General features: G+C 42.3%; 1 pseudogene; it reads left to right on the top strand.

The window, feature by feature from the left end:
• The window catches only part of LOC147424485 (uncharacterized), a 34,480-nt pseudogene that overhangs the window by 8,097 nt on the left and 992 nt on the right, over nucleotides 1-25,391 (top strand).

Here is a 25,391-nt window from a genome sequence, read left to right as displayed (position 1 = left end):
ACAAGAAGGGCATGTCAAGAAAGCCTTGACTATTTTCATGAGATCCTCTTGAATTGGGTAGATGTCAAATGTAGTGCGATGAACCTTTGAGAGGGTGCAGCAGATAAAAGCAAAGGATTAGCATATGTTTGCATGATAAATAATTGTGCCTTGATTGGAATGAAAGAGTAGGTAGAAAACATCATCTAGGGGAATTAGGTTAAGAGGGAAATCCATGGCAAGATTGTTAATAAGCAAGGGCTGCCATAGAATAATATTGTGTCGAGTCCTACTCTCATATACATGTATGTGAGTTGCTAGATATTTCAAAGGTACCCTAATGCTTGAGGGGGAATGTTGTCTTGTAGAGTGTAATGAATGTAGGATAGGTACAAAAGTGTAATGAATGTAGAGTGTAATGAATGTAGGATAGGTACAAAAAGCGTATGGAGAGAAATCACTCGACTACTTGAAAGAGTTGCATCATGAGAGTAGTCTTCCTCATGTTGTGACCTATAAATGCATATTAAAGTAGGTGTAATGGTTGATGTTGCTACAAAGGATGGACAGATATGCCAAGTATGGTTCTCCTTCAAGAGTTGTGTGCTTGAAGGGTTTTCTTCATGGGATATTGTCTCTTCCAATTAGAGGCTACGCATAAGAAGGCTATGTCAAGCAAATCCTAGCATGTGTGTGATATCGGTCAAAGGCACCATAAGTACTTGATGGTTTGTCATGGGCCAATGGAAGCAAGTCCATAACAAAATTTATGAGATGAGGATTACTCTAAAAGAAGAACTTTAGGAGAAATACTCTAGTAGACATGCGTATCAAGTAATGTCTTGTTTAGAGGCATGACAAGTGTAGAGGGACGCCTTCTTGGGACGATTTTCCTTGTAGTGAAGTGATTGCAGCTATGTATAAGGAGGTTAAAGCAAGCCACAAATGGACTGCTTTGTAGAGAAGCAACTTGAAGGTATCCTTCCAAATACAATGCCCTACATGTGCATCATGGAAGTATGGTACTATGATTAAGAGCTATTGGAAAGGAGAAGCAATCCTTAGTGAGATTGAACATCAATAATTTCCACAAAAAAATAAGGGCTAGTCTTAGTGTTTGTACTTCAGGTAGCTGTTATTTGTAGAGTGGTGTTGTTTCATAGGTACAACAAGTACTCCTCATGCATTAGTCTTGGGATGAGGTGCCTCAGAGTGTATTGAATTGTAGTAGATGTATACGAAGGTCACTTTGAGATAATACTTTAAATATTTGAGCAAAGGCAGCATGAGGGTCTCCTTCTAAATGCAGTAACTTATGTTGCTAGTCTTAGTGGATGCAATCATCAAGTTCCAGTAGAGAACATCCAAGCATGTTTCTCATTTATGAGTTGAGCACCAAGTAGGGTAGGAGTCTGACTCTAGGATGAATCCAATATTCCGTTGACCGCCTAGGAATTGGAACACCTTGGAGAAGATAGTAATATTGATCCAAGGTAGACCATCTTCATTTGGGAACTCCTTAAATTGACTTACATCCAGGGGTTAAGGGGTAAAAGTGGGCAGACGTAAAAGTGGGAAGATGGACCTTTGAACGGTAGTAAGCATGGGATAAAGCATTGGGTTAGTGTATATTCTCCTAGTGAAATCAGCTTGTATGACAATTAAGGGTCTTCAAGCCTTGAGACCTAGGAATGGAGCTTGAACAAGCAAGGTATAGGATGCGGCTAGACTCAAGTAACCTTATTCATGCATTTTCTAAGGGGGATTCAATGCGTGTCCAAAGTAGATGTATCAATGCAAAGTGGGAAGGTAGTGACCACCATAAAGATGATACTCTCTAGGTTTGAGAAATCTTGGGTACTTCAAAGAGAGGCTATGGAGGGCATCCTTTCAGACTCAATGTTTGTTACGTACCTTTTTAATTGAGATGAACGAATTAGTTGGATCTTTCAATCAAATTAAAGGAGCAAAGACATAGTTAGAACATCATTAAGTATCACATATATTGATTTAGGCTATCTTTTCAAATATACTATAAATGTTGGTAAATTGTGGATGTGGTAAATATATAAATCTGTTTGGAAATTACATGGTAGAGATAAAATGTGAAAAGCAAACCCATTTTGTACTATGTTTTTTAGATGTGAAGTCTCCCTCAAATGGATGGGGAAAAGAAGCCCCTTTGATGCTTTACAAGTGCTTTCGAATTCTCCCTCATGGCAGGCGATTGGGGAAAAGAAGCCCATGTGTTCTTGACCAAACTATCTAGTTTACAAAGAAGACTTTGGCCAAATTTTGTGGCAAATTTTATGGGGTGAGAATGGTCGTGGAAGACCTCCTGATTTTGCCAATCCCGATGGACAAGATTAGATGGGGATGGGGATTTTTTAATTGAGTTCATGGGTAGGATTTAATGAAAAGTTGATTGACACTTGGAATATCTCCTGGGGAGTTTCCTTCCAGGTCGGCATATTGCATCAAGGTAACCATTGACAAAGCATTCATGAGGCAGTAATAATAAGAAACAAAAAGAGGTGAGTAAAGGGAGGTCTCACTCCCAACCATTGTAACATGGTTTCAAATATTTTTAGGAGGAGGACTAGATGGGAGATGATAAGAGAGGTTGAGTAATTAAAAGGAACCTTGTTTTGTTGGAAAAAAAAAACTAATCTGGAAAGGTAGAAACTTCACGGGAGCTATTCCTTTTTCGAGATGTTTTCCATCATGACACCCTCTACTGATATTTCCAATGCTAAGAACTGGTACAATAATGAACACCAAAATGAATTAATGTTAGATAAAGGCCTTCCCAAAATGTTAAGAAGAAAATAAGAGTTAAGTGTTTTGGCGTTGTCTCTCCACATGATGGAGGAGTCAAGAGAGTCCAACCTCAGAGAGAGGGGGACTCGATCCTAGAGAAGTGTGTCGTGCTTGTAAGGACTAGACTATTGTAGAACTATTGTAAAGGAAAATGGAATCAATAATCCATAATTAAATAAGGTGGGAACAACCGGTAGAGAGTACTAACCAAGAGGAAACCCATAGTTGCATGCTATATCTTCTGGTTTCTCTATTTTCTCTTGTTGGTGCTACTTTCCTAGTAGTTAGTTCTACTCAGGATACTTACCCTCTACAAAAGGTTTGGTGGAGGCAGGTAGCTACAAGGGTCGTACGATTGTAACCCCCCCCCCCCCCCCCCCCCCTTAAATTTCTCCTATCTTGCCTTGAAGGATGGGTTAAATCATTGAGGGAATATACTTAAAGTAACCACATTTTTAAGGGAACTAGGAGGCATTAGGGAGGACTATGCGCGTTTGGCCATTCCTCACAACAATTTTCCCCTTAGGCTCATTTCATCATCAGGAGGAGATGTCCTGAGATTCTAGTCCTAAAAGCAGGAGGGATGCCCATAAACAACTCGTGGTGGGGAGGTTGGGCAATCCTTCACAAAAGTAGTATCAAAGCTTAGGTTTTGGAGGAATAAGTCCGTAAGTAAGGATTCAGATTGATCACCCACCGTAGACTTGATAATCGATGCATTCCTTTGATCTTGGAATAAATGGGTAGTTGGTGTAGGAACTACTTGTCTGATACCTTGTTAGCTCAATGAAGAGGGTAGCTATAAGTGACAAGAGTGGCATGGGACTTGGTTAGGCTGATTTGAGATGTTACTTATGGCCAGGTTAGCCTAATCAAGAGTTACTCATGATGTGCAATTTTATTGTCAATCTACTTGTCAAAAAGTGATTCATGCATGCCAAAAACGAGGGAAAAGAAATGTGACATTTATTCCTTGCTCTCCAAGCCAGCCAACCACCACTTTCTCTCTCTAGTTACTAAAAATAGCAGTGTGTGTACATGATGAAAAAATGTGAGCTTCATGGAGGCATATCTCATGCTTTCTTGCTCAGTTTTTAGCATGGCGGGGCTCTAGAGAAAGCTCTCAACAAGATATACACACCTCTACTCTCTCTTTCATCTATTTCCATCTTGCTTATGCTGCCTTCCTTGGTATCTATCTATGTAAGTATGAAGCTCTTCTTACAAGATTCCATCTTGATTTACATACACTCTACTCCTTTTCTCTAGAAGTTCTCCTTGCCTATGTGGTATTTGAGGGGTTGAGAAGAGGAAGACGAAAGAGATAAGATTCCATGTTGCTTGGACTATGGAGATTCTATGCTACAAGGTCCTTATAATTATATTTTAGCTCCAATGATGACTCTTTATGAGATTTGAGCACAAGATAATACAAAAGGCTTTCGAGGGAGGGCCGCTTCATAGACTCGGCCCCTCAGTGCTGTGTTATGACTGTGTCTTTCAAGTTTCTTAAGTCTCAATTCAATTGTTATGCTATTCATGCTACTATTACTGCTAAACATGCAAATTAATTAAATCAAATTAGCTATACTCTTAACACTTAGGACACCTACTGACCTACATGATTGGACCTTCTTGTCTAGAGGACCCTTCTCCTCACACTGGATTTGGGACTACATGTAGACAAGGAGGTCATATACTGTGACAACCTTAGTAGCATCCAATGGGCCAGGAACCTAGTGTTTCATGCGCGAACCAAACACATAGATGTCCACTACCACTTTGTTTGAGATCGACTCGAGACATTGACTTGGTTTACGTCAACACAGAGAGGCACGTTGCAGATATATTTACCAATTCTTTGGGATTTGAGAGGCTCTGTAGGTTTCAAACTATGATTGGAGTCCTTGAGATGTTGTCAAACTTGAGAGGAGTGTTGAGATGTCATGATCTCTATGATCTAGCACTCATGACGGGCATCAGTGACCAATGCGGATACTTATGTCATGGACATGGTTGGTGACCGACACCATATCTTCGTCAAGGATTCTATAGCTTGCATCCCTATCTATTCAGCATAGCTAGTTAGCAAGTTCACACTATGGGCTGTCCTTCATTTTATACTACTTCTATGAGTAGGTTTTCTTATGTACTTTAGCCACTGTTAGAAGCTGGACACACCCCACGGCATCTAACTACTCGGCGGACTATTATCTTTGTAATTATTCATTCATTGAGGAAAACCCGATCTTTCACCTTGTAAATATTGGGACTTACAGAAGTTTCCGGATTGTATCTCAATTTTGATAGTTAGATTGAGTAGATGGTTGATTTTGGAACTTTAGGGTTTGAGAAGTTGTAAGGTATATGTACCACTTTTTTACCTTAATGAAAAAAACCTTTTGTCATTTTAAAAAACAAGTTTGAAGTCTGTGAGTGAGCGTACTGTGTACGAGAGAGAGAGTGTGAGCTTCGTCTTGACGCTACGAGTCCTACGGTGGTTGGAATCGAGTGTGGAGAAGTGCAGTGTGTTGCCCACGACTAGAGATACGCGTGTGTTGCCCCCGACTAGAGCTACGCATCGATACCAACATTGCGCGCGTACGGTCCGGCTTTGTGAAATCCTTCTACGAGCTTCATCGGTTGTTTGGGTGAGCATACGTTGTCTGATTTTGCATTGCAGCATATCCACGCGTTCACATTGAGTAGAACTACACATTAGGCACTTTAGATTTCGAAAACGAAGACCTGTAGATTTCGGCCAGACATCCTACATGTTTCTGCACCGGGTGTTTTGGGTCATGATTTTGGTTCATAGACCTTAGGGAGAGCGGCCTATTGGTATTAGTAGGGTCTCCTTCGAGTTCTATGGTGTTTCAAGATTGTTTGATGGGTGTTCGGCTCTAGAAAGCGTTGTAGGAAGTTTCCTCTTTTGCACTCTTGAAGGTTGTGACTTAGACAATTGGTAGAGACCTCTGTAGGAATTAGTTAGGAGTCGGTCAAGTGTAGGTTGACACCTTATGCTTGCTTCCACACGCCTGCGGGTCGAGCTTCGTCCTTAGCTGACATTACATGTTAGGTGAGTTCTCGCTGTGCTGATGTCGCGGCGTATCCGTCCAACATTGGCGCCGTTGCCGGGGACGAAAACCTTAGGTAGGTGACCGAGACTAATCCTTGAGGATTGGGATTTTTCGCTTGCCAAGAGTCTCGCTTTACATTTAGATAGGATCAGAGGGTGGAGGATTCTCTAGGTCTTAGAGGGCGTCTAGGAAGCGTGTGTATGGCCTAGATCCTTCGACTTAGGTAGAGGAGGTAGACTTTGTTAGTTTAGGTAGTAGTCGAGTTCTAGAGTAGGAGTCGGAGTGGTAGAAGCGGTGAGAGGAGAGCTTGAGAGTCCGGAGAGGCCAAAAAGCAACCAAAAACACCATTATCACCATTTCACATGATAGGTAGGAGTAGAGTAAGTAAGACATCATGATTCAGGATCTAGAGCATTTCATGCATGTACACTTGCTTGGTAGAATCATTACAAGTTTGTAAAAGACGCAAAAGTGTAGTTGAAAGCCTAATTGAAGTCCAAAAAATTACTGTGAGTGTTTTTGATAGACCTACAGAGCAGCAGGAGCACTCCTGTCAGAAAAAAATTTAATTTTAAGCCAAGAGACATCCTACGCATAGGATGTCTATAGGCTAATCTGGGAGGAATTTTGAGATTTTGAGTTGACCAGTGTGTTCAGGAGGTAGGGTTTACCTTAATTTCAACTGGAAAGTGGAAATTTCGCCATATCTTGATAGGATAAGGCCAGGTAGACTGAAATTGCTCGACATCCTACCCAAATAGTGCCAAAACATTATTTTGAGACCAAAACCATAAGATGGTTGCATGGGCATGTCTTGCATGATATATTGAGTGACTAAAAGGGGTTTCACCTCATTTGGGTAAGAAAATTGGGTTCAAAGCGGACTTTAGCACTTTTGACTAAAAAAAGTAAAACCAGCTGAAATTTGGGACTTTTGACATCCAAATCAAAATCTAAGCATATCACTGGGTTACTCACATCAAGGGGAAGCTGTGAGACAAATCTGGGGTCAAACATGCCAAATAGACATCCTACACATAGGATGTCTTCTGAGTGATTTGGGACACCAAACTGAATTCTGAGTATACACAAGTGATCAGAAACTCAAGGGGAGCCTGGGCTTTGAGTTTGAAGCCATTCTGATGGAAAAGACATTCTACGCGTAGGATGTCTAATGCAAGAAAATGAAGCCAGACTTTGACTTTGAGCATAGTAAGGTGTTAAATAGCCTAAGGCAAGCCTCCTAGTCAGTTTTGGTCCAATTTGGAGTTGATTAGACTGATCAATACCATCAACAGGCCATTGGAACAGATTTTTGACTCATTGACCAGCTAATAGGAGTCCAAATCAAAAAGTAAAAGTGGATGTAAGCTCAGCACAACAGTGTAAAAATCCAGGCAAAACACAACATGAGACATCCTACGCGTAAGATGTCTATGGCATACTGCAAAGAAAATTTGACCTGGCATAGACAATGAGATTCCATTTGGCTTAAGGGTTCCAGAACTTCTTTCAGAAGTGAATTTGGACCTTGTTTGCCCATTTGACTAAGCAAAGACTGAATTCATACTTTTTTGCGTAAATTGACCAACATCTGAGGGAAGTACTGTTTCAGATTAGCAAACCTAATCTAGAACATCAACAGTGTATAAAATACAGTAGTGGTTGAGATTAACTCTCCAGTTATACCAATCATTACTAAGATAACCTCTAGCAGATAAATGCTTTGATTCAATTGCCGAAATTAAAACGCTTGTGTACAGGTATATTCAGCAACAAAGCAAGAAGTTGTGCAAAGATAGACCCATTTCCAGGTGAGTGGTTGAAATTGTGTTAATTGCGTTGATAAGTTTGATGAATTTAAGATCAGGAAGATACATTGTTAGAGACCAGAAAGTGGCAGGTGACCAAGGTAGCTTAGTGTCCACCGAGAAGAGTGTAACTCAGGCAAGGCTTGATCCGCTAGCACCGATTATAGAGGAAGGTAGTGATACTGACACTTCATCAGATAAATCTTTCTTCATGATGGGTAGTCAACAGCCAGGAGGTTTCACCTATGATGGACCTATGCTAGGAGGAAGGACCTCCCAAAATCCTTTGAATGATTCGAGGCTCACGGTGATCTTCTTAGAGGGAACAAACTCGAGAGGAGCCCTAGTCTATTCTGACTATCGAGGCCGCAAGTGCATTTGTATCGAAGAGAGGCCAGCTCAAAGATTGGATATAATCCGAGTGTATGATGATGGAGATAGATTCCAAGACAAAAAGGGGAACCACTATTTAATAGTTAGTAACCCTGAAGATTACAATAGATATGGAGATAATGTGGCGAAAGGGAAAATGGTTTCAGAAACTCAAGAACCGCCACCAAACATTGATCAGCCCGGAGCTATTTTTGTGTATGATAAGAAAACAACTAGGGTTCCAACTTATAACGAGAATGTGGGAATCTACAAGCATGAGAGTGAGGGTATTGTCTCTTACTTTCGCAGCAAAGAACCATACGTAAACGAACTAAGAAAAGACAAGGTTCTTTACTTATTCTCTTATGAAACTGCTACGGAGAAGGGCATAGTTTTTGTTGATCGATACGGGCAAGAATACCAACGTATTCTCCCAGAGGAAGTAGAAAGAGCAACAGGTCCAGGAGCATCAGCATATGCCCCTGAGGAAGTGCCAAGAGCAGCCCACACCCCAAGCAAGTCAACGAATCCTTTTTCCGACGAGTATGGCACTACCTCACATTCCACCCGATCGCAAGCATTCAACAAACCAAGACCAACCAGCAAACCAGCCATCATTGTAGGCATGGCTTCGACAGAGTGCAACAATGGAACCAGAATGAAAATGAGATGGTTATCAAGCCGCACGAGGGCTCATGGATTTGCAAGAACCACCACACTATTCAAGGTATCAAGCAGAGAGTAAGCCAAAGACACAAGGGTCGACAGAGCCTGGAGGACCACCCATAGAACGAGTTCGAAGAGAAGCACCACCTCGAGCGAGAACCGTTAGAAATTATGGCTTAGGAGCACCATTGGGAGAGGAACCAGCCTATTACAGAAGGCCTGAGGAGGTGTATCAACTTGGACGGGGCGATCCAATGATGAGATTTGTAGACCATCAAAGAATTAGACCTTCTCAAGTGCAAAAATGGGTAAACAAGAAATACACACGAAACAGAGACCCAAGAGATCATGTAGCAGCCTTTGTGCGTGTAATTAGAGCCGAAGAGGTGTTAGATTTTCCAACCCAATTCGCAGGGTTTGGACTAACCCTAGAGGATGATGCTGCAACTTGGTTTGACTCTGTGGAGCGTAGAGACTCTGAGTCGATGGAGGAAGTGTTTGACGAGTTTATTGAGGAATTCTCTCAAAGGGGAATAGCTCATAATACCGTCTCACAAATCCATAAATTCAAACAGAAAGATGGAGAATCTATATGAAAGACAGCCCTAAGACTAAAAAGATATGTTAAGTTTTGTCCTGTGGAAGAACTGCCAACTCAGTCCAGACTTATGATGATATTCATCCAAGGACTCAGGAATACAGATCTCCAGAAAGACTTACATATGAAGAGGAGCACGACGTTGAATGAGTTGACCAAGGAGGCTCTGTACCTTGTGGACAATTGTGCAGTCTACAAAGAAGGGGAGTTCAAGGACCTTGATGACGATTCATCTTCACAGCAAAGTGGAAGCAAGTCTTCTAAGATAGCACTGAAAGGAGAAATAGCGGTAAACCAGGAGCAGCTCGTAGATGAAGTGCTAAAAAAGATCAACTTGTACGCCAAACCCCAGGCTAAACAGCACAAGTGGTGTGCTATTGAACAAAAATGGACAAACCATGGGACCGAGGAATGTTATTATAACAAGGGATATGTAAGGGAGAGACCTTATGCTCCCCAAGCTCCAGTAGCTTCCCCTCAAGTTCCACCGATGCCCAGATATCAAGCAGGTAACTTACCAGGACCTGTAGGGGTAGAAAGACCACAACCGGTGTTGGGGCAACAACCACCCCTACCAGGATTACGACCAGTTGGTATCAGATACACACCAACAGTAAAACTGAATCAGAAGAAAAGGCTTTGGTGCCTATGCATGCTTATTATGAAGATCCCAATGGATATGCGGAAAACCCTATCTATTATCCACCGGAAGAACCCTCGACACCAGAACCATGGAGCATGATAGGGAATCAAGGACCACCAACTGCTGCACAGGCTGCAGGAGAAGGAAGATATAGCTTAGATGAACGAACACTGATGTTCATAGCCAATGGAGGCATGGGCGGACAGAGACATGCTTACCAACAAAGAGGGGCTCAAGGAGCACCTCAACAACCCAAGGGACCCTGTTTACAAGTGTGGAGGAGTCCATTGGCTGAGAGACTGTCCTCATGATGAAATCATTAGAGTCAATGCGTATTTCCCAGAATGTGGAATTTCTCACTTGATTCCCGATTACCCTAAAAAGCCGAGCAAAGGAGCAAAAACCACCTTGAACATGTTAGAAACAGTACCTTCCAGTGGAGGATCGGAAAATGAAACAATCATACCTATTCAGGCGGTAACACGAGCCCAAGCCCAAAAAAGGACGAACAAACCCATAGTTGAAGAACCAAAAACCGATGCCCAAAGTTCAGAAACGAAAAATCAGAGAAGCACTTGGAAAGCTAGAAAGGCGCATAGGAAAGCCAGGAAAGAACGAGAACAAACAGCCCTATCCGAGGAGTTGAAACAAACAAAGAACATATTGGAGCGGTTAGAGGATCTAGCTAGCTTAAGCTCACACACAACAGCAGCCATAGCACCCAAGGAAAAAGCATAACCCAAAAGTGCAGGATCAGGAGGATCTGTACTGGCAGACAAGGTAAACGAGCAGTTAGATGTGCTTCTAAAAGCTTATGAAGCTCGACTTAAAAAGAACCAAACCCAGGAGCAAAGGTGGATGACTTATCCATATGCAGAAATAGAAAAACAGAGGTTGGATATGTGTAAAAAGATGATTGAGACGGCTCAATCATTGATGGAAGAACCGCTAGGTAAACCTGCAAATTTTCACGAAGCACCAGCTCCAACCCCTATCCAACCAACATTAGAGAAACATGAGGAAACAAAGGAAAGACTCACTAATGAATATGAGTCCAGAGGAGAGCCTATCATAGTGCCAAATACCACTGATGGGGCAAGTGACGGGTTCCAGCCTAAAATATTGACAGAAATGGGTAAGGACGATAACGGTCTAGATGATCTGTGGAAGCAAATCCGTGAGCCCAACAAGGCTAATAGGATGAGTAACCCCATGATAGCACGAGAAAAGAAAAGAATGTGATCTTACCTCCTATTGAAGAATTTGAGGCAAGATCGCAGATGGACCTTGAGATACATTCACAAGGGGGTGACCAAGGATCTATTAGTTTGGGGCACAGCCAACCAGACTCTTTGAGAACTTTACCCTCTTCCCTGGGAGAGTACGAAGCTAAGTCAGAAGTGAGAGCAATTCTATCTCAAAGACTTTCTTCTAACAAGGTGATGGATTCGCAAGGATTGATTGAGTTGTTATCCACCCCGGTGGCATGCACAACATTAGGAAAAGTTTGGACTCAAAAATGGGCCTTGTAAGAATTGTTGATGTGGCATAGCTTTCAAAAAGTGGGGATCGGTAATTTTTTTGCAAATAAGATCCAAACTTGTCGGAGGTTGGATATTTAGAATCTACTCTTCAAATGCTATCTATTGATTTATAGCATGCATGTATCGGACATTGCCTTCTTGTAGATCTAGAAAAAGATGATTTTAGATTACCGTAATGGTAACAAAACATGGTTGATTGAAAAAAAATGGCATAACTTTCATATAAGTCATGCAAAATTTTCGGACCTTGGCTCTTTAGAATCCATTTTTCAAGAACTTTCCAATGATAGGTCATATCATGGGGTTCTAAGCAATATTTAGAGGGGTCTACCGGGTTACTTTCTTTTGTACAACTTTGATGATTTGGCACTCTTAAAAGGCCCAAAAATGAGTTCAAAATTTTCCTAATGTCACGTTAGCAGAACTCCTAAGGTTAAGGCCAAACATGTGGACCACAGTGGGAAAATGCCTAGAAAAATTTGGAGTGAAAGACCCCAACTTGAAGCTACAAGAAGGGATCAGGGAGTTGGATAGGCCTAATCTAAACACTAGGCCAGTACCATTGAATAAGGTTGGAGAATATTGCGAGGGAGAAGACGGAACACCACGCTACCGGTAGAATTCCAAGGAGTAGTTTCCAAGGCTATTCTTGACAATGGAGCGGGGGTTGCTATCGCCACCAAAGAAATCTGGAAAAAATGGGAAAAACCAGCTTTGAGGGCTACCAGAATGAAACTGCAATTGGAAGATGGGTTCATGGAAAAGCCTCTAGGACTCTTAGAAAAAGTAATTGTCATTTCGTGCGGAATCGAGTATGAGAATACATTTGCAATAGTTGATTTCGACAAAAAGAACAATTATGAGATCATCTTGGGACGACCATTCATGCGACAACTGAAGATGGTCCAAGATTGGGGTTATGACCACATATACCTCAGACATGGCGAGACGACAACTAAAATACACCTTAAAGACCATAGTTACAAAGATGTAAACCAAACACCAGTGGAAGAGTTTGATTCGGCTACAGTAGCAGGATCGGAACTACCAGCATGGTTAGGGCAACCAAAAGAGCTATGGATGTGCGGAGCTTCACATTGTGGAAGCTTAAGAAAAGAGGAATGCGTCTTAGAAAGAGAAATTGAGGACAAGGAGTATATTCCGTAACCTTTCCCTGAAGATGCCTTGGAACCTCTAGAATGGGAGCACATACTGGCAACATTGGATGTCTGTACCATTACCGACAGTCCAACAACAAAATTTTGCGATAAGGAGGGCTATGATGTGCTACCCTATTACATGGTAAGCGTTGTACCAGAAAAAGAGACGGCAAAACCTCCGGAACAAGAAGAGTTTCACAACTCCTCTGAACATTTGGAAGTAAATGATGATGCAGATAATGAGTGTTCAGACACCTCAAGTGAGCGTGGGAATGAAGCCGAGAATATCAAGTTTTATGATTTTGCTAATCAACACCCTAGACGCCAAGAACGCCATAGGAGGAAAAGAGAAGGAAACAAAGCGAGAGAGAACCTGATGCCCAGGATAAAAGGTAAAACTCACTATTTGATGCTTGTAAAAGCAGAGGATTGTGTGAAAGATCAAATATCAGGAAAATTCTCAAAAAATCGAAAAGAAAGAACGCGAGAGGAAACAAATAAGGTATGAAAAGCTAAAACCGGAACAAAATCACAAGAATCTGAGAAATCAAAAAGAGAAACAACAAAAGACCAAGAGTGGACCAAACTGGAGCGTAAACAGAAATACCAAGAATTGAAACGGTCTCTGAGAGAGATATGGACTACTGAGAAGATAGTGATGGTAAAAGGGAGTCAGAAAAGGAGAACATGAACATACCATCACACTATCGGAAGTTTACTATCTAGGACAGAAAAATCATCATGACACCACCAATCATGGAGAGAACCAACCAAGAATCTTACGATGGGCCTCAAAATGCAAAAAAGATAGACCTCGCAGAACCAGGTGAAAAGCCTCAGCCGGTCTATATAGCTAATGATTTAGAGCCTGAGGAGGAAGCTCAGCTAACACAACTTCTCAAGAAGTATAAAGATGTGTTCGCTTGGTCCTACAAAGACCTCATAGGAGTTGATCCAATGATATGACAACATACAATTCCTTTGAAATCGGATGCAAAACCTAGCAAACAACGTCCTTCTACATATAATGACACATTTGCTAAACGAATCAAAGAAGAAATTGATAAACTGATGGAAGCGGAATTCATCTATGAGATTGAACATACAGATTGGGTGTCGCCCATTGTGGTAGTTCCCAAAAAGAATGGAAAATTGTGAGTGTATGTAAACCTCAAGAAGGTGAATGCAGCAACCATAAGGGATAATTATCCCTTGCCAATCAGAGAACATGTACTTGAGCGAGTGGCCGGGAAACGGGCTTATTCCTTTTTGGATGGGTTTTCAGGATACAACCAACTGCCAATAGCACGGGAAGATCAACACAAAACAGCGTTTTCCACAGAATGGGGGATTTATGTGTATCGAGTTATGCCATTTGGCTTAACTAATGCACCAGCCACTTTCCAGAGGTTAATGACTCACGCATTCAAGGAATACCTAAGAATATTCTTAGAAATTTACATGGATGACCTGTGTGTGCACTCTCTTCTGCGAGAGGATCATATGGACCATTTGCAAAAGGTCTTTGAAAAGTGCAAGACATATCCAATCTACCTTAACCCGGAAAAGTGTGTATTTATGGTTGAGCAAGGACGAATATTAGGACACATTGTCTCAAGAAATGGCATAACCACAGACCTAGACAAAGTCAAAGTCATTGTAGACATGCCCAGGCCTACTAATGCGAAACAAGTGAAATCCTTCATGGGACATTGCGGTTATTATCGAAGGTTCATATACATGTATGCGGTTATCGCACAACCTCTGTATCGTTTGCTAGTCAATTTCGAGTGGACCGAGGAGTGTGAAATTTCATTCCAAAAGCTGAAGGAAAACCTTATATCAGCACCTATACTAAAGGCACGAGATTGGGAAAAGATATTCCATGTGCACATTGATGCTTCAGCATATGCCATTGGAAGTATTCTAGCTCAACCTGGAGACGCAACAATGGATTTTCCGATTTCCTATGCGAGCCGACAGTTAAACAGTGCAGAAAAGAACTACACAACCACCGAGAGGGAAGGGTTAGGAATGATTTATGCTGTAAAAAAATTTCGGCATTATTTTCTTGCAAACAAATTTGTGTTCTTCACGGATCATCAAGCTCTTTTGTACCTAGTAAATAAACCTTGCAATACAGGGAGAATCGTACGCTCGTTTATTATATTGCTAGAATTTGACTTCACACTGGTGGTCAAAAAGGGTAAAACCCATCTGCGAGAAGATCATCTTTCAAGGATACACAACGGGGAAGCTTCTGGAGGAGTAGATGATGACATACCAGATGCTTATCTTTTCAACATTGAAATGGTACCCAAATGGTCTCAGGAAATTGTTAGCATTCTTTCCTTCGGAAGTGAGTTTGATAATACGGAATGCAGATCCAAACAACAAACAATTCGACAAACAAAAAACTTCCAGTTGATAGGAGGATGGCTGTATCATCCTGGATCGGACCTAATCCTATGATTATGTATAAATCCGGAAGAATTCGAGTGCTACCTTGAAGAGGCACATGTCCAGGGTTGTGCCTTTCATTGTTCAACAGTGAAAACACATCAGAGACTGAAACAGTTAGGAATTTATTGGCCAACTATGTATGCGGACACACATTCCTATGTTACCAGTTGTACAATATGTAGTGCCAAACGACCAGTGGACCACACAACTTTGTTTCAAGTAAATATATCACCTCCATGGAGTCAATATATCATTGACTTCTTAACCACCAGGACGTTCCCTGAGAACATCACAAGAGCACGGGAAAAAGCTATAGAGCTGGAAGCTCATGACTTTTAGTTAATTGGGAATGAACTCTATAAGCGGGGGAAGGACAATCAACTGAGAATCTGTGCAAGTGAAAGCAAATACCTGCTGATTCTAGAACATGCACATAGCGGAATAAGTGGAGGCCATTTTTCGGGCGATAAGACGGCAAAAATTGTCGTAACCGTGGGAATTTGGTGGCCTACATTGCACATGGATGCCGAAGAGTTTGTAAAGCGTTGTAATGTATGTCAATGCACAAAGATACCAATAAAAAGAGACAAGATGCCATTACGGCCAATGATGGGGGCAAGAGCCTTTGCAAAGTGGGGCATTGATTTTGTGGGACCTATATCACCCCCTGCATATCGCACCCATACCCAATATATCATTGTTGCCACGGACTATCTCACAAAATGGGTCGAAGCCAAAGCAACACAAAAAGCTAATGCACGCACCATGGCACAATTTTTGTATGAGAATATTTTTGTACGTTATGGGTTACCAATAGAAATTGTCAGTGACTGTGGAACACATTTTCTCAATGAAGTCATTGAATATCTGCTAGAGGAATTCATGGTCATACATAGGAAATCAGCACCATACCATCCACAAGCCAATGGGCAAGCTGAGGCCACAAATAAAACACTATGCACGGTTCTCACCAAAATAGTGTCAGAATCAAGAACAGATTGGGATCAGCAGCTACACTCAACACTATGGGCATACAGGGTAGCTTACAAAACATCAATAGGAACAACACCATACAACATGGTGTTTGGCCTAAATGCTATACTACCCATAGAGTTTTTAATCCCAACTCTATGAGTAGCAACAAGCTTGGAATGGACAGGGCATGAGCTCTCTGCAAGGATTGATGATCTTGAAAAGCTAGATGAACAAATTCTATGTGGTGACAGATGAAAGCACACAACACCCAATGATGCTAGGGCAACCTTGGCAAAAAGCATACAATGTGTAGATAGATTGGAAAGCAAAGGTGGTCAAAATTCAACATGAAAATGAACAACAGGTGATAGCTTTTGCTCAACAATACCATCACGATTAACTCCAAGCCATGCAATCACTGGCAACAGAGCCAAAAATGCTAATGCCATCAATGAACAATAGGAAACCCGAGACCAAATATCAGGTAAAAGTCAACCATGCTAGTTACATACAGATGAGGTCACCGGCCACAATGCAAAAATCTAGGCTACCAAAACAAGGTAAACAAGTATGGATGCGGAAGGATAGAAATGCAATGGATGGATGCGGAAGGATAGAAATGCGGAAGTATGGATGCAGAAGGATAGAAATGCAATGGCAGAAAAACAACAATGTAACAAACGGATTCCAACAAAGTAGACGGTTCAACCCCAAACCAAGGATAAAACGAATGTGGATCCCAAAGAAAATGCTTAGCCATAACCCAAATGTCACTCACATTTGGATACCAAAGCAAAAGCAACTACCTACAGTACAAGCAACAATGGAAGGCCGACAGCTGCATTTCAAAAGGAGAACTGACATATATGGATGCCGATGAAAGACATATGTGGATGCCGACAGCTGCATTTCAAAAAGGAGAACCGACATATGTGGATGCCGATGAAAGACAAACCAGTGGAAAACAAGAAAGAGCCAAACCATCTACAAAAATCGACAGCAACAAAATACCAGTGGAAATCCATAGCCATAAGGCTCATAGCCATTACATCCCAACCAATTCTATCTTTAGACACAGCTACAACTCCATCAACAGTGTCGGCAAAGCAATTTCTTCTTGCCAAAAAGACAATTAAACAGAGAGCAGTAGAGTTATAGCTGTTACTTGCAAAGAAAGCAGGAAACCTCGACGGGGAATGCCAATAAGTATTTTGCTTATTCCCTTCTCTTGCACAACATTAATTTTTCCATGCATTGACCGAGTATGCATAAAATAGGGCCACATTAATCGGCCAGGCATTAGCACAACTTTTTCAACCTATGCATGTGACATACTCCGAGGCGAAACCTTGTCGTCCATGGCCGATGTTTGGCAGTTGAGGCTTTGTAAAAGGTGGTTGTTGCAGCTTAGTGAGAGGTAGCTCAGTGTGAGGTTGTAAGGCGTTGAGTTGCGGAAAGTGAGGAGGCTGTAAGCCGCTTGTGAAGATTTTGTTGTAGCGTAGGGGGTGGAAAGGCTGAAATCACGCCAACTTTGACTGGCGCAGGCTAATTTGCCTTAAGCAGCGCCACTTTGACTGGCGCAAGCTAATTAACTTTAAGCCGTCTTGTTACAGTAGGCTGAGTGTGTCTAGCAAAGTGGGCAACAATCAAGTGGGATCAACAGCTTTGCTTGATTCAGGTGCTCAAGCAAATTTGATCTCTTACGGATTATACCAACATCTCACAGTCACAGATCAACTTCATCCTACTCCCCAAGTGCTGGAAAGTAGCACATCACACCCATTGACAACATTGGGATGGACTATATTGCATGTACAGCTACATCAATATATTTATCCACACAAATTCTATCTGGTGATAGATGAAATCACACAACACCCAATGATGCTAGGGAAACCTTGGCAAAAAGCATACAATGTGCAGATAGATTGGAAAGCAAAGGCAGTCAAAATTCAACATGAAAATGAACAACAGGTGATAGCTTTTGCTCAACAATACCATAATGATCAACTCCAAGCCATGCAATCACTGGCAATAGAGCCAAAAACACGAATGCCATCAATGAACAACAGGAAACCCGAGACCAAATATCAGGTAAAAGTCAACCATGCTAGTTACAGACAGATGAGGTCACCGGCCACAATGCAAAAATCTAGGCTACCAAAACAAGGTAAACAAGTATGGATGCGGAAGGATAGAAATGCAATGGATGGATGCGGAAGGATAGAAATACAATGCCAGAAAAACAACAATGTAACAAACGGATTCCAACAAAGCAGATGGTTCAACCCCAAACCAAGGGCATAAAACGAATGTGGATCCCAAAGAAAATGCTTATCCATAACCCAAATGTCACGCACATTTGGATACCAAAGCAAAAGCAACTACCTACAGTACAAGCAACAATGGAAGGCCGACAGCTGCATTTCAAAAAGGAGAACCGACATATGTGGATGCCGATGAAAGACATATGTGGATGCCGACAGCTGCATTTCAAAAAGGAGAACCGACATATGTGGATGCCGATGAAAGACAAACCAGTGGCAAACAAGAAAGAGCCAAACCATCTACAAAAATCGACAGCAACAAAATACCAATGGAAAGCCATAGCCATAAGGCTCATAGCCATTACATCCCAGTCAATTCTATCTTTAGACACAGCTACGACTCCATCAACAGTGTCAACAAAGCAATTGCTTCTTGCCAAAAAGACAATTAAACAGAGAGCAGTAGAGTTACAGCTGTTACTTGGAAAGAAAGCAGGAAACCTCGACGGCGAATGCCAATAAGCATTTTGCTTATTCCCTTCTCTTGCACAGCATTAATTTTTCCATGCATTGACCGAGTATGCATAAAATAGGGCCACATTAATCGGCAAGGAATTAGCACAACTTTTTCAACCTATGCATGTGACATACTCCGAGGTGAAACCTTGTCGTCCAAGAGGACTCCGGCTAGGAGGGGGGGGAGGCATTCTAGAGGCACTCTCAAATGCGGAACCAATGACAGAAACAACAAAAAAGGAAATGATTTTTGACTATTTTAAGGGTTTTTGTTTGATTGCAAAATTTTCTGGAGTAACCCAAGCACATATGCCCTTATACAGCATGTATCTATAGGTGTATGGGGCCAAACGCCAAATCAAGCCCCTAGGTGTGTGTATACAAGTAGAAATAATCATTTTTCAGATAAAATATTGGTAAAACGGAAAATTCCGGTCATAAAAATTGCATGTGAGTGTATATAATGTGTTGCGGTGATGTTTGTGATTTATTATGATTTTTGGGGATTTTCTGGGTTTGATTTGCTATTTTCCTTTTAATTTTGCTAATTTTCGGTAGAAAAACTTCAAAAATACAAAAAGAAGGTAAAAAATAGTCGTAATGAAAAACAAAAAATATGGTGATGATCAATGACTATAGGAAAACCTATGGTACATGGGGGTGCAATTATGAGACTGGAGCGGAAAGCGTGTTTTGGCCAGGTTTTGACCGAAATGCCAAATTTCTGGTAAATAGAGCAAACGGAGTCCAAATCAAGAAATTTTTGAGCCTAAACCACATCTTGCAAGAAGATAGGAGCACATGTCAAATTTCATGAAAAGTGGTTCGGGGACCTCCATTATAAGAAATTTTCACCCCATTTTTAGCTCATTTTCACTATTGACTTTGTGGAGAAAGCTTCTGCCACCTAGAGCGGATCGACTTTCCAGCAGCTTCTACGATGCACACGACTACCCGACGAGCTCCAGACATGAGAGGTAGACTCACCACCTTGAGCTTTTCGCGCATGTTTGTCGTTATGTCGCGAAAACTAGCGTAGGGGTCACACACAAAGCGAGCGGTGGAGACCTGCAAGTAGATACGGCTAACCTGAAAAAAACAGGACTTCATCGGCAGCTTACCCTAGTCTAGGAGACTAGTCATGGATAGCCAAAGGCAGTGGGAAACCATCGGGAAAAACCCTAATTCCCCGAAACCCGCAAGAGGCCACCAAATGGGAAATCGGCGAAACGGCAACCAAATGGTACCAAAATTCATGGGTAGGAGCATCTCAACATGCTCGACAAGTCTATATGACCCGCATGACCAAAAAGTGACCCAAAGCGGCACTAAACCTCAGAAACAGCATCAGACACAGAAAGCGTCAAAATGCACTTGCGGCCAAACCGCAAGTCCGTTTTCCACCAAACTTCATGAGCGGCTTCACAACCAAGTCCTATGGTGGAAGACCACCACAAATCATCAAAGGTATGTAAACGCAACCACGGGTGCTTCTAGAGCGACAAATTGCCAAATGGAGCTCCGGTGAAGCCAAAGTCGACAAAAACCATACGTCAAGGATCCCCAAAGGATCGGGAAGCTATGGAGACCAACATCGAGAAATTTCATCGCCAAAAAGCACTCCAAAAGTCAGAAAACGGCTCGGAGGCTCTGAAGTCCACATAGGGAGTTATAATCTATCCATTTGACTTTTTTGTTGAAATTAGGCTCAAAAGGGACTTAGGGGGGCAAAGGGCAAGCACTGGGAGCACTAGCACTGAAAAAATCACCAACAGACATCCTACGTGTAGGATGTCTCAAGGGCACTTTTGGCACAAACCTCAACAATTTTTGTCATGCACATGTTCTGAATGACATTTACAATCCATACACCAAGTTTCATCACATTTGGACCAGATTTGACCTCATATGCATGGAAAAACGCAAAGTTAGGGCATAGAGGCAATAATGGGCCATTGACCTACTAAATCTTGTCCAAATCTCATGAAACTTGCACAACACACTCACATACACATCAGCAAACAATCTGTGTGGTCGGGGAGAAAAAAGGATGAAATAGACGTCCTACGCGTAGGATGTCTAATGGACCTTTTTGGCATGGAAGGGATGTTTTATCATTCCAGATCTAATTACCTCATCATCAAGAGCCTATATGACAAGTTTGAAGCCATTCTAACCACTTTTGACCCCCAACACCTTCAAGATACACTTTTTGAGCCCAAAAACACCTCACAAAGCCTTATAAGCATCAAATCTTGTCCAAATTCAAATCCAAGAATAGGGCCATGTTCCATAGGCCAAGGACAACCCACAGAACAAGTTTCATGCAATTCTGATTAAAAAGACATCCTACGCGTAGGATGTCTCTAGCATAAATTTAGCCTTCTGTGCAAGGAATGACATCATGGGAGCCAATACCATGGTGCATTGAGCCCATATACCAATTTTCAACCCATTTGGACTACCTATGATGAACATTCTACCCAAAATGTGACCTAAAGCCTGAATAAGCCCCAAAAATCCACTTTTTGATATCCAAATTCAATTCCAAGCATACAGCCATGTTCCATGAGGCTTACACTACCTGCATGTCAAGTATGAACCAATTCTGATGAAAAAGACATCCTACGCATAGGATGTCTAAATGAAAACTTTTGGCCAGATTTGCACTGTGAGCACATGCACAGCTTCACAAGTTTCTTTTAAGCTATAATTTCAATTTTCAAGTCATTTGGATAAGTAAAACTCGGTTTCGCAGCTAATATGGAAAAAACGCTAACTTTGGATTATTGAGTGTAACAGGATCTATGGCAGCCTCGAAGTCATCGGCAAAGACAAAAAGAATGACAATCAAAGATTATCTGGACGAGGTGGAACCATTTGTCATTCCAGAAGGAACATTAAAGCCCACCAGCACCTGGATACAAGAGGATCTGTTAGAGTCCAATGACCTAAAGATCTACCAGGGAGTGTTCAAAGACAATGAAGGCAATGTAATAGAGCTGCCAATGCTGCCAAGAGAGCTCAATGAATTTGTATGAAGCAAAATGGCTGGCTACTTGGAGAAAATTGACCTCCATAACTACTTCGAGGCGATACCAGCAGGGGTGGACATCAAAAGAGTATGGGAGTTTTTAACAAGCATCAAAGAGGATGGAGTGGCCAAGGTGACAGATTTACAAGGCAGACCAGATACAGAGATCATAATCACGGAGTGGGTTGTAGCCCATGCACTAGACCTCTCCAATCAAGGAGACAGTGTAACAAAAAGAAGGGACGAAGTCAAGGTGTACAAAGAGAAAAAGGCCAATTACACCTTTGAAGACATTGCCAACCCAAAAGTTGTACACTGTCTCCAGTACTTCCACATGTGCACTAAGAGGCCACAGAAGTACAGGATGCCGCCAGGTGCAATTGCCACGACGTTTACTTGCGCAATGACAAAAGGCACCAAGAAGGAGTCTGCTCAAGTGCCGGCCAAAGAAACCAGGTCTCAAAAAGCGGCAAGACTCGAGAGGCTAATGGAGAGTTTCCGAGCAGAAAGAGCCCTCAAGGGTGATTTAAACGAACTCTGGAAGCCATCTCTCGAGTCTATGTCTGGATCATCCAGAAGAGTGCAGAGGGACCGCTTTGAAGATTATATCAAGAATTTTGAGATTCTTGATGCTGCAGCGGAAAACATTCCCCATGTCCCTTTCACCGAGGAGGAAGTGGAGCAGATAAGGCAGACATTGCTAGATGAACAAGAAAGCCAAGAAAGGGAAAGAAAAACAAAAGCAGATAGGGACTTAAAGGGCAAACCGGCAGCTTTACCAGATAGCCCTAACCCAGCCCACAGCCATCTCCACCACCATCACCACCTCCTAGCAGCCCTCCATCAGAAGACAAGGAGGCTGAGGACAAACAAGAAGAAAGGCAAGCTGAGGAGCAAGAGCAAAGGCAAAAACCTGAGCCAAAGGAAGAGCCAAGCCTGAGTCTGAGCAAAAAGGATTAGACGAGGCCTATTATACATTTTTGGACCTGCTAGCTGCAGGGTATACAAAGGAAGAAGCCGCCACAGTCGCATTTGACTTGGCGAGAACAGGGCATAAAGATCAGATGCAAGGCATCCGGCTAGTGGAACTTAAAGAAATTGCTACAGACACTGTAGACCTGCACCCGCCCTCCAATGACTGGGACGTGGTGATGACAAAGCTAGCTGGATTGCAAGCACAATCCATGGCTTCAGAGGAAGAAATGATGACTCTCAAAGCCACTAAAGAACAAATAAAAAAGGAAGTGGATTCTCTGCAGGCACAAAGCCAAAGGCAAAAAGAGAGAGAAGATGACCTGCAGGCTAGCTTGGCAACGACTCTACAAAACTGCCAAGCAATGGAAGAAGCAAATGAGGCAGTAGCAAAAAGAATACAAGCAGTTGAAGAAGAGTGTCTGTAGCTCAGCAAGTCATTGCGAGATGCTGAAAAAGAACAAGATAATCTGACACTATAGCTGGCAGAAGAAACAAAAGAAGTAGAGGCCATGAGAAATGCCAAGGAAAAGGCAGAGATAGAACAAGAAGCAAGCCTGGATGAAGTCCTTGAGCTCAAGGACCAAATAAAAGTCAAAGATCAAACCATCCAGAGGCTACGAGCATCACCTGCTAGAGTTAGAGCTACGAGCTCGACTCAAATCATTTCTGAGAGTCAAATATATGAAGAGAAAATGCAGGAACTTCAGAAGGAGATGACTCTCGAGAAAAAGAAAAGGTTAATGATGGCTGAAGGGTCTATCGCAATGCAAACAAGAATGGAGGACAGCCAAAAAGCCCTACAAGAAGAAGTGGAGAGCATAAAGATAAAGCTCAAGGAGGCGGAAAGAGTAAACGCTGAACTTAATGACCTCCTCGTGAATATGAGCGGAGAAGCTGAAGCGAAAAAGCAGACACTCCTCAGGCAAATTGAGGAGTTGAAAGGCCAGCAACAAGCAAAGGCAGAAAGCTCAGGGCCAGCCGCCAATGAGGGCATCGACCTCGAAAATGTGGTAGATCCTGTGGACATACCCATGCAAGAGGAAAGCATAGCAGGATCCTCTCAAGAGCCACAGGATCTAACACAAGAAGAGGAGGAAAAATTGTGTAAGGCATTAGAGGCAGAGCTAAGAGAAAGCACAAAGGAAGCCTTGGAATGGGAGCAGAGAATCTTCAAATCTATGACAATTCAGAAGATCGGCGCCAACAATCTCAGGCGCGAGTAGCTTCAACCCTCTCTCCCATATCCATTGCTGACGTATGAAGCAGCAACAGTAAACAGGTGAATCAGAGAAGAGCCAACGGTACCTCTCTACAATGCAGACACCTCGAGGCCAGAAGGAGTTAAGCTCATAGTGGATTCTCAGCCAAAGTGGAGGAAGGCTTGGCTTACCAAGTACCCACAATACCTAATCCACTTGGTAGAGGCACCTAAACATATCAAAGACAACCTCAGCTTCTGTCCTCTACCAAGGGTTAGGACGTGGAAGGCACAAGAAATTTTGCAAAGAAGCCAACCCACTTGGCTGAATTACCCAAAGCTGTCGGGCGTGAAGGCAGGTGAGAGAATAAGTGTCCAATACATGGTGAAAACCCTAACGGGCGCCATAAAATTTTTCACTGGCTCACCTAACCTTGCATGCATTATGATGAGAAAAATATGCAGAACCATCCTAGCAGTGTTCGAGACCTTCAAGCCGGGCCAAGTGACCGACAGCATATTCTTCTTCCAAGATACATACAGATGTACTTACGATCTGTCAAGTCAGCCTTCCAAGAAGGTGATACATGCGCTGTACCAAAGAATCATGTTTCTACCATCCTATCACCTCCAGGCTTTTGAAGAAGCATTCTATACGGGGTTCTTCACCATGAATACAGATATCTTTGGCCCGACAATGCTGAACCTACATGCAAGGTACGAATCACTGCTAAAGATGCGGGAAACGATAAGATGAAGCTGCTGATCAAGGCCATGTCGGGGACGACATGAACAAGGAGGGGGGGGGGGATGTTAGAATCTGGACACACCCCACGGCATCTAACTACTCGGCAGACTATTATCTTTGTAATTATTCATTCATTGAGGAAAACCCGATCTTTCACCTTGTAAATATTGGAACTTACAGAAGTTTCCGGATTGTATCCCATTTTTGATAGTTAGATTGAGTAGATGGTTGATTTTGGAACTTTAGGGTTTGAGAAGTTGTAAGGTATATATACCACTTTTTGACCTTAATGAAAAAAACATTTTGTCATTTTAAAAAACAAGTTTGAAGTTTGTGAGTGAGCGTACTGTGTACGAGAGAGAGTGTGTGAGCTTCGTCTTGACGCTACGAGTGCTACGGTGGTTGGAATCGAGTGCGGAGAAGTGCAGCATGTTGCCCCCCACTAGAGCTACGCGCCGATACCAACATTGCGCGCGTATGGTCCGGCTTTGTGAGCTCCTTCTACGAGCTTCATCGGTTTTTTGGGTGAGCATACGTTGTCC

This window comes from Adiantum capillus-veneris, chromosome 25 (genome assembly GCF_014529385.1).
Source record: "Adiantum capillus-veneris isolate H3 chromosome 25, ASM1452938v2, whole genome shotgun sequence".
Classification (NCBI taxonomy): Eukaryota; Viridiplantae; Streptophyta; class Polypodiopsida; order Polypodiales; family Pteridaceae; genus Adiantum; species Adiantum capillus-veneris.
The sequence above is the reverse complement of the archived record's forward strand: the minus strand, read 5'-3'. Positions and strand labels throughout refer to the sequence as shown.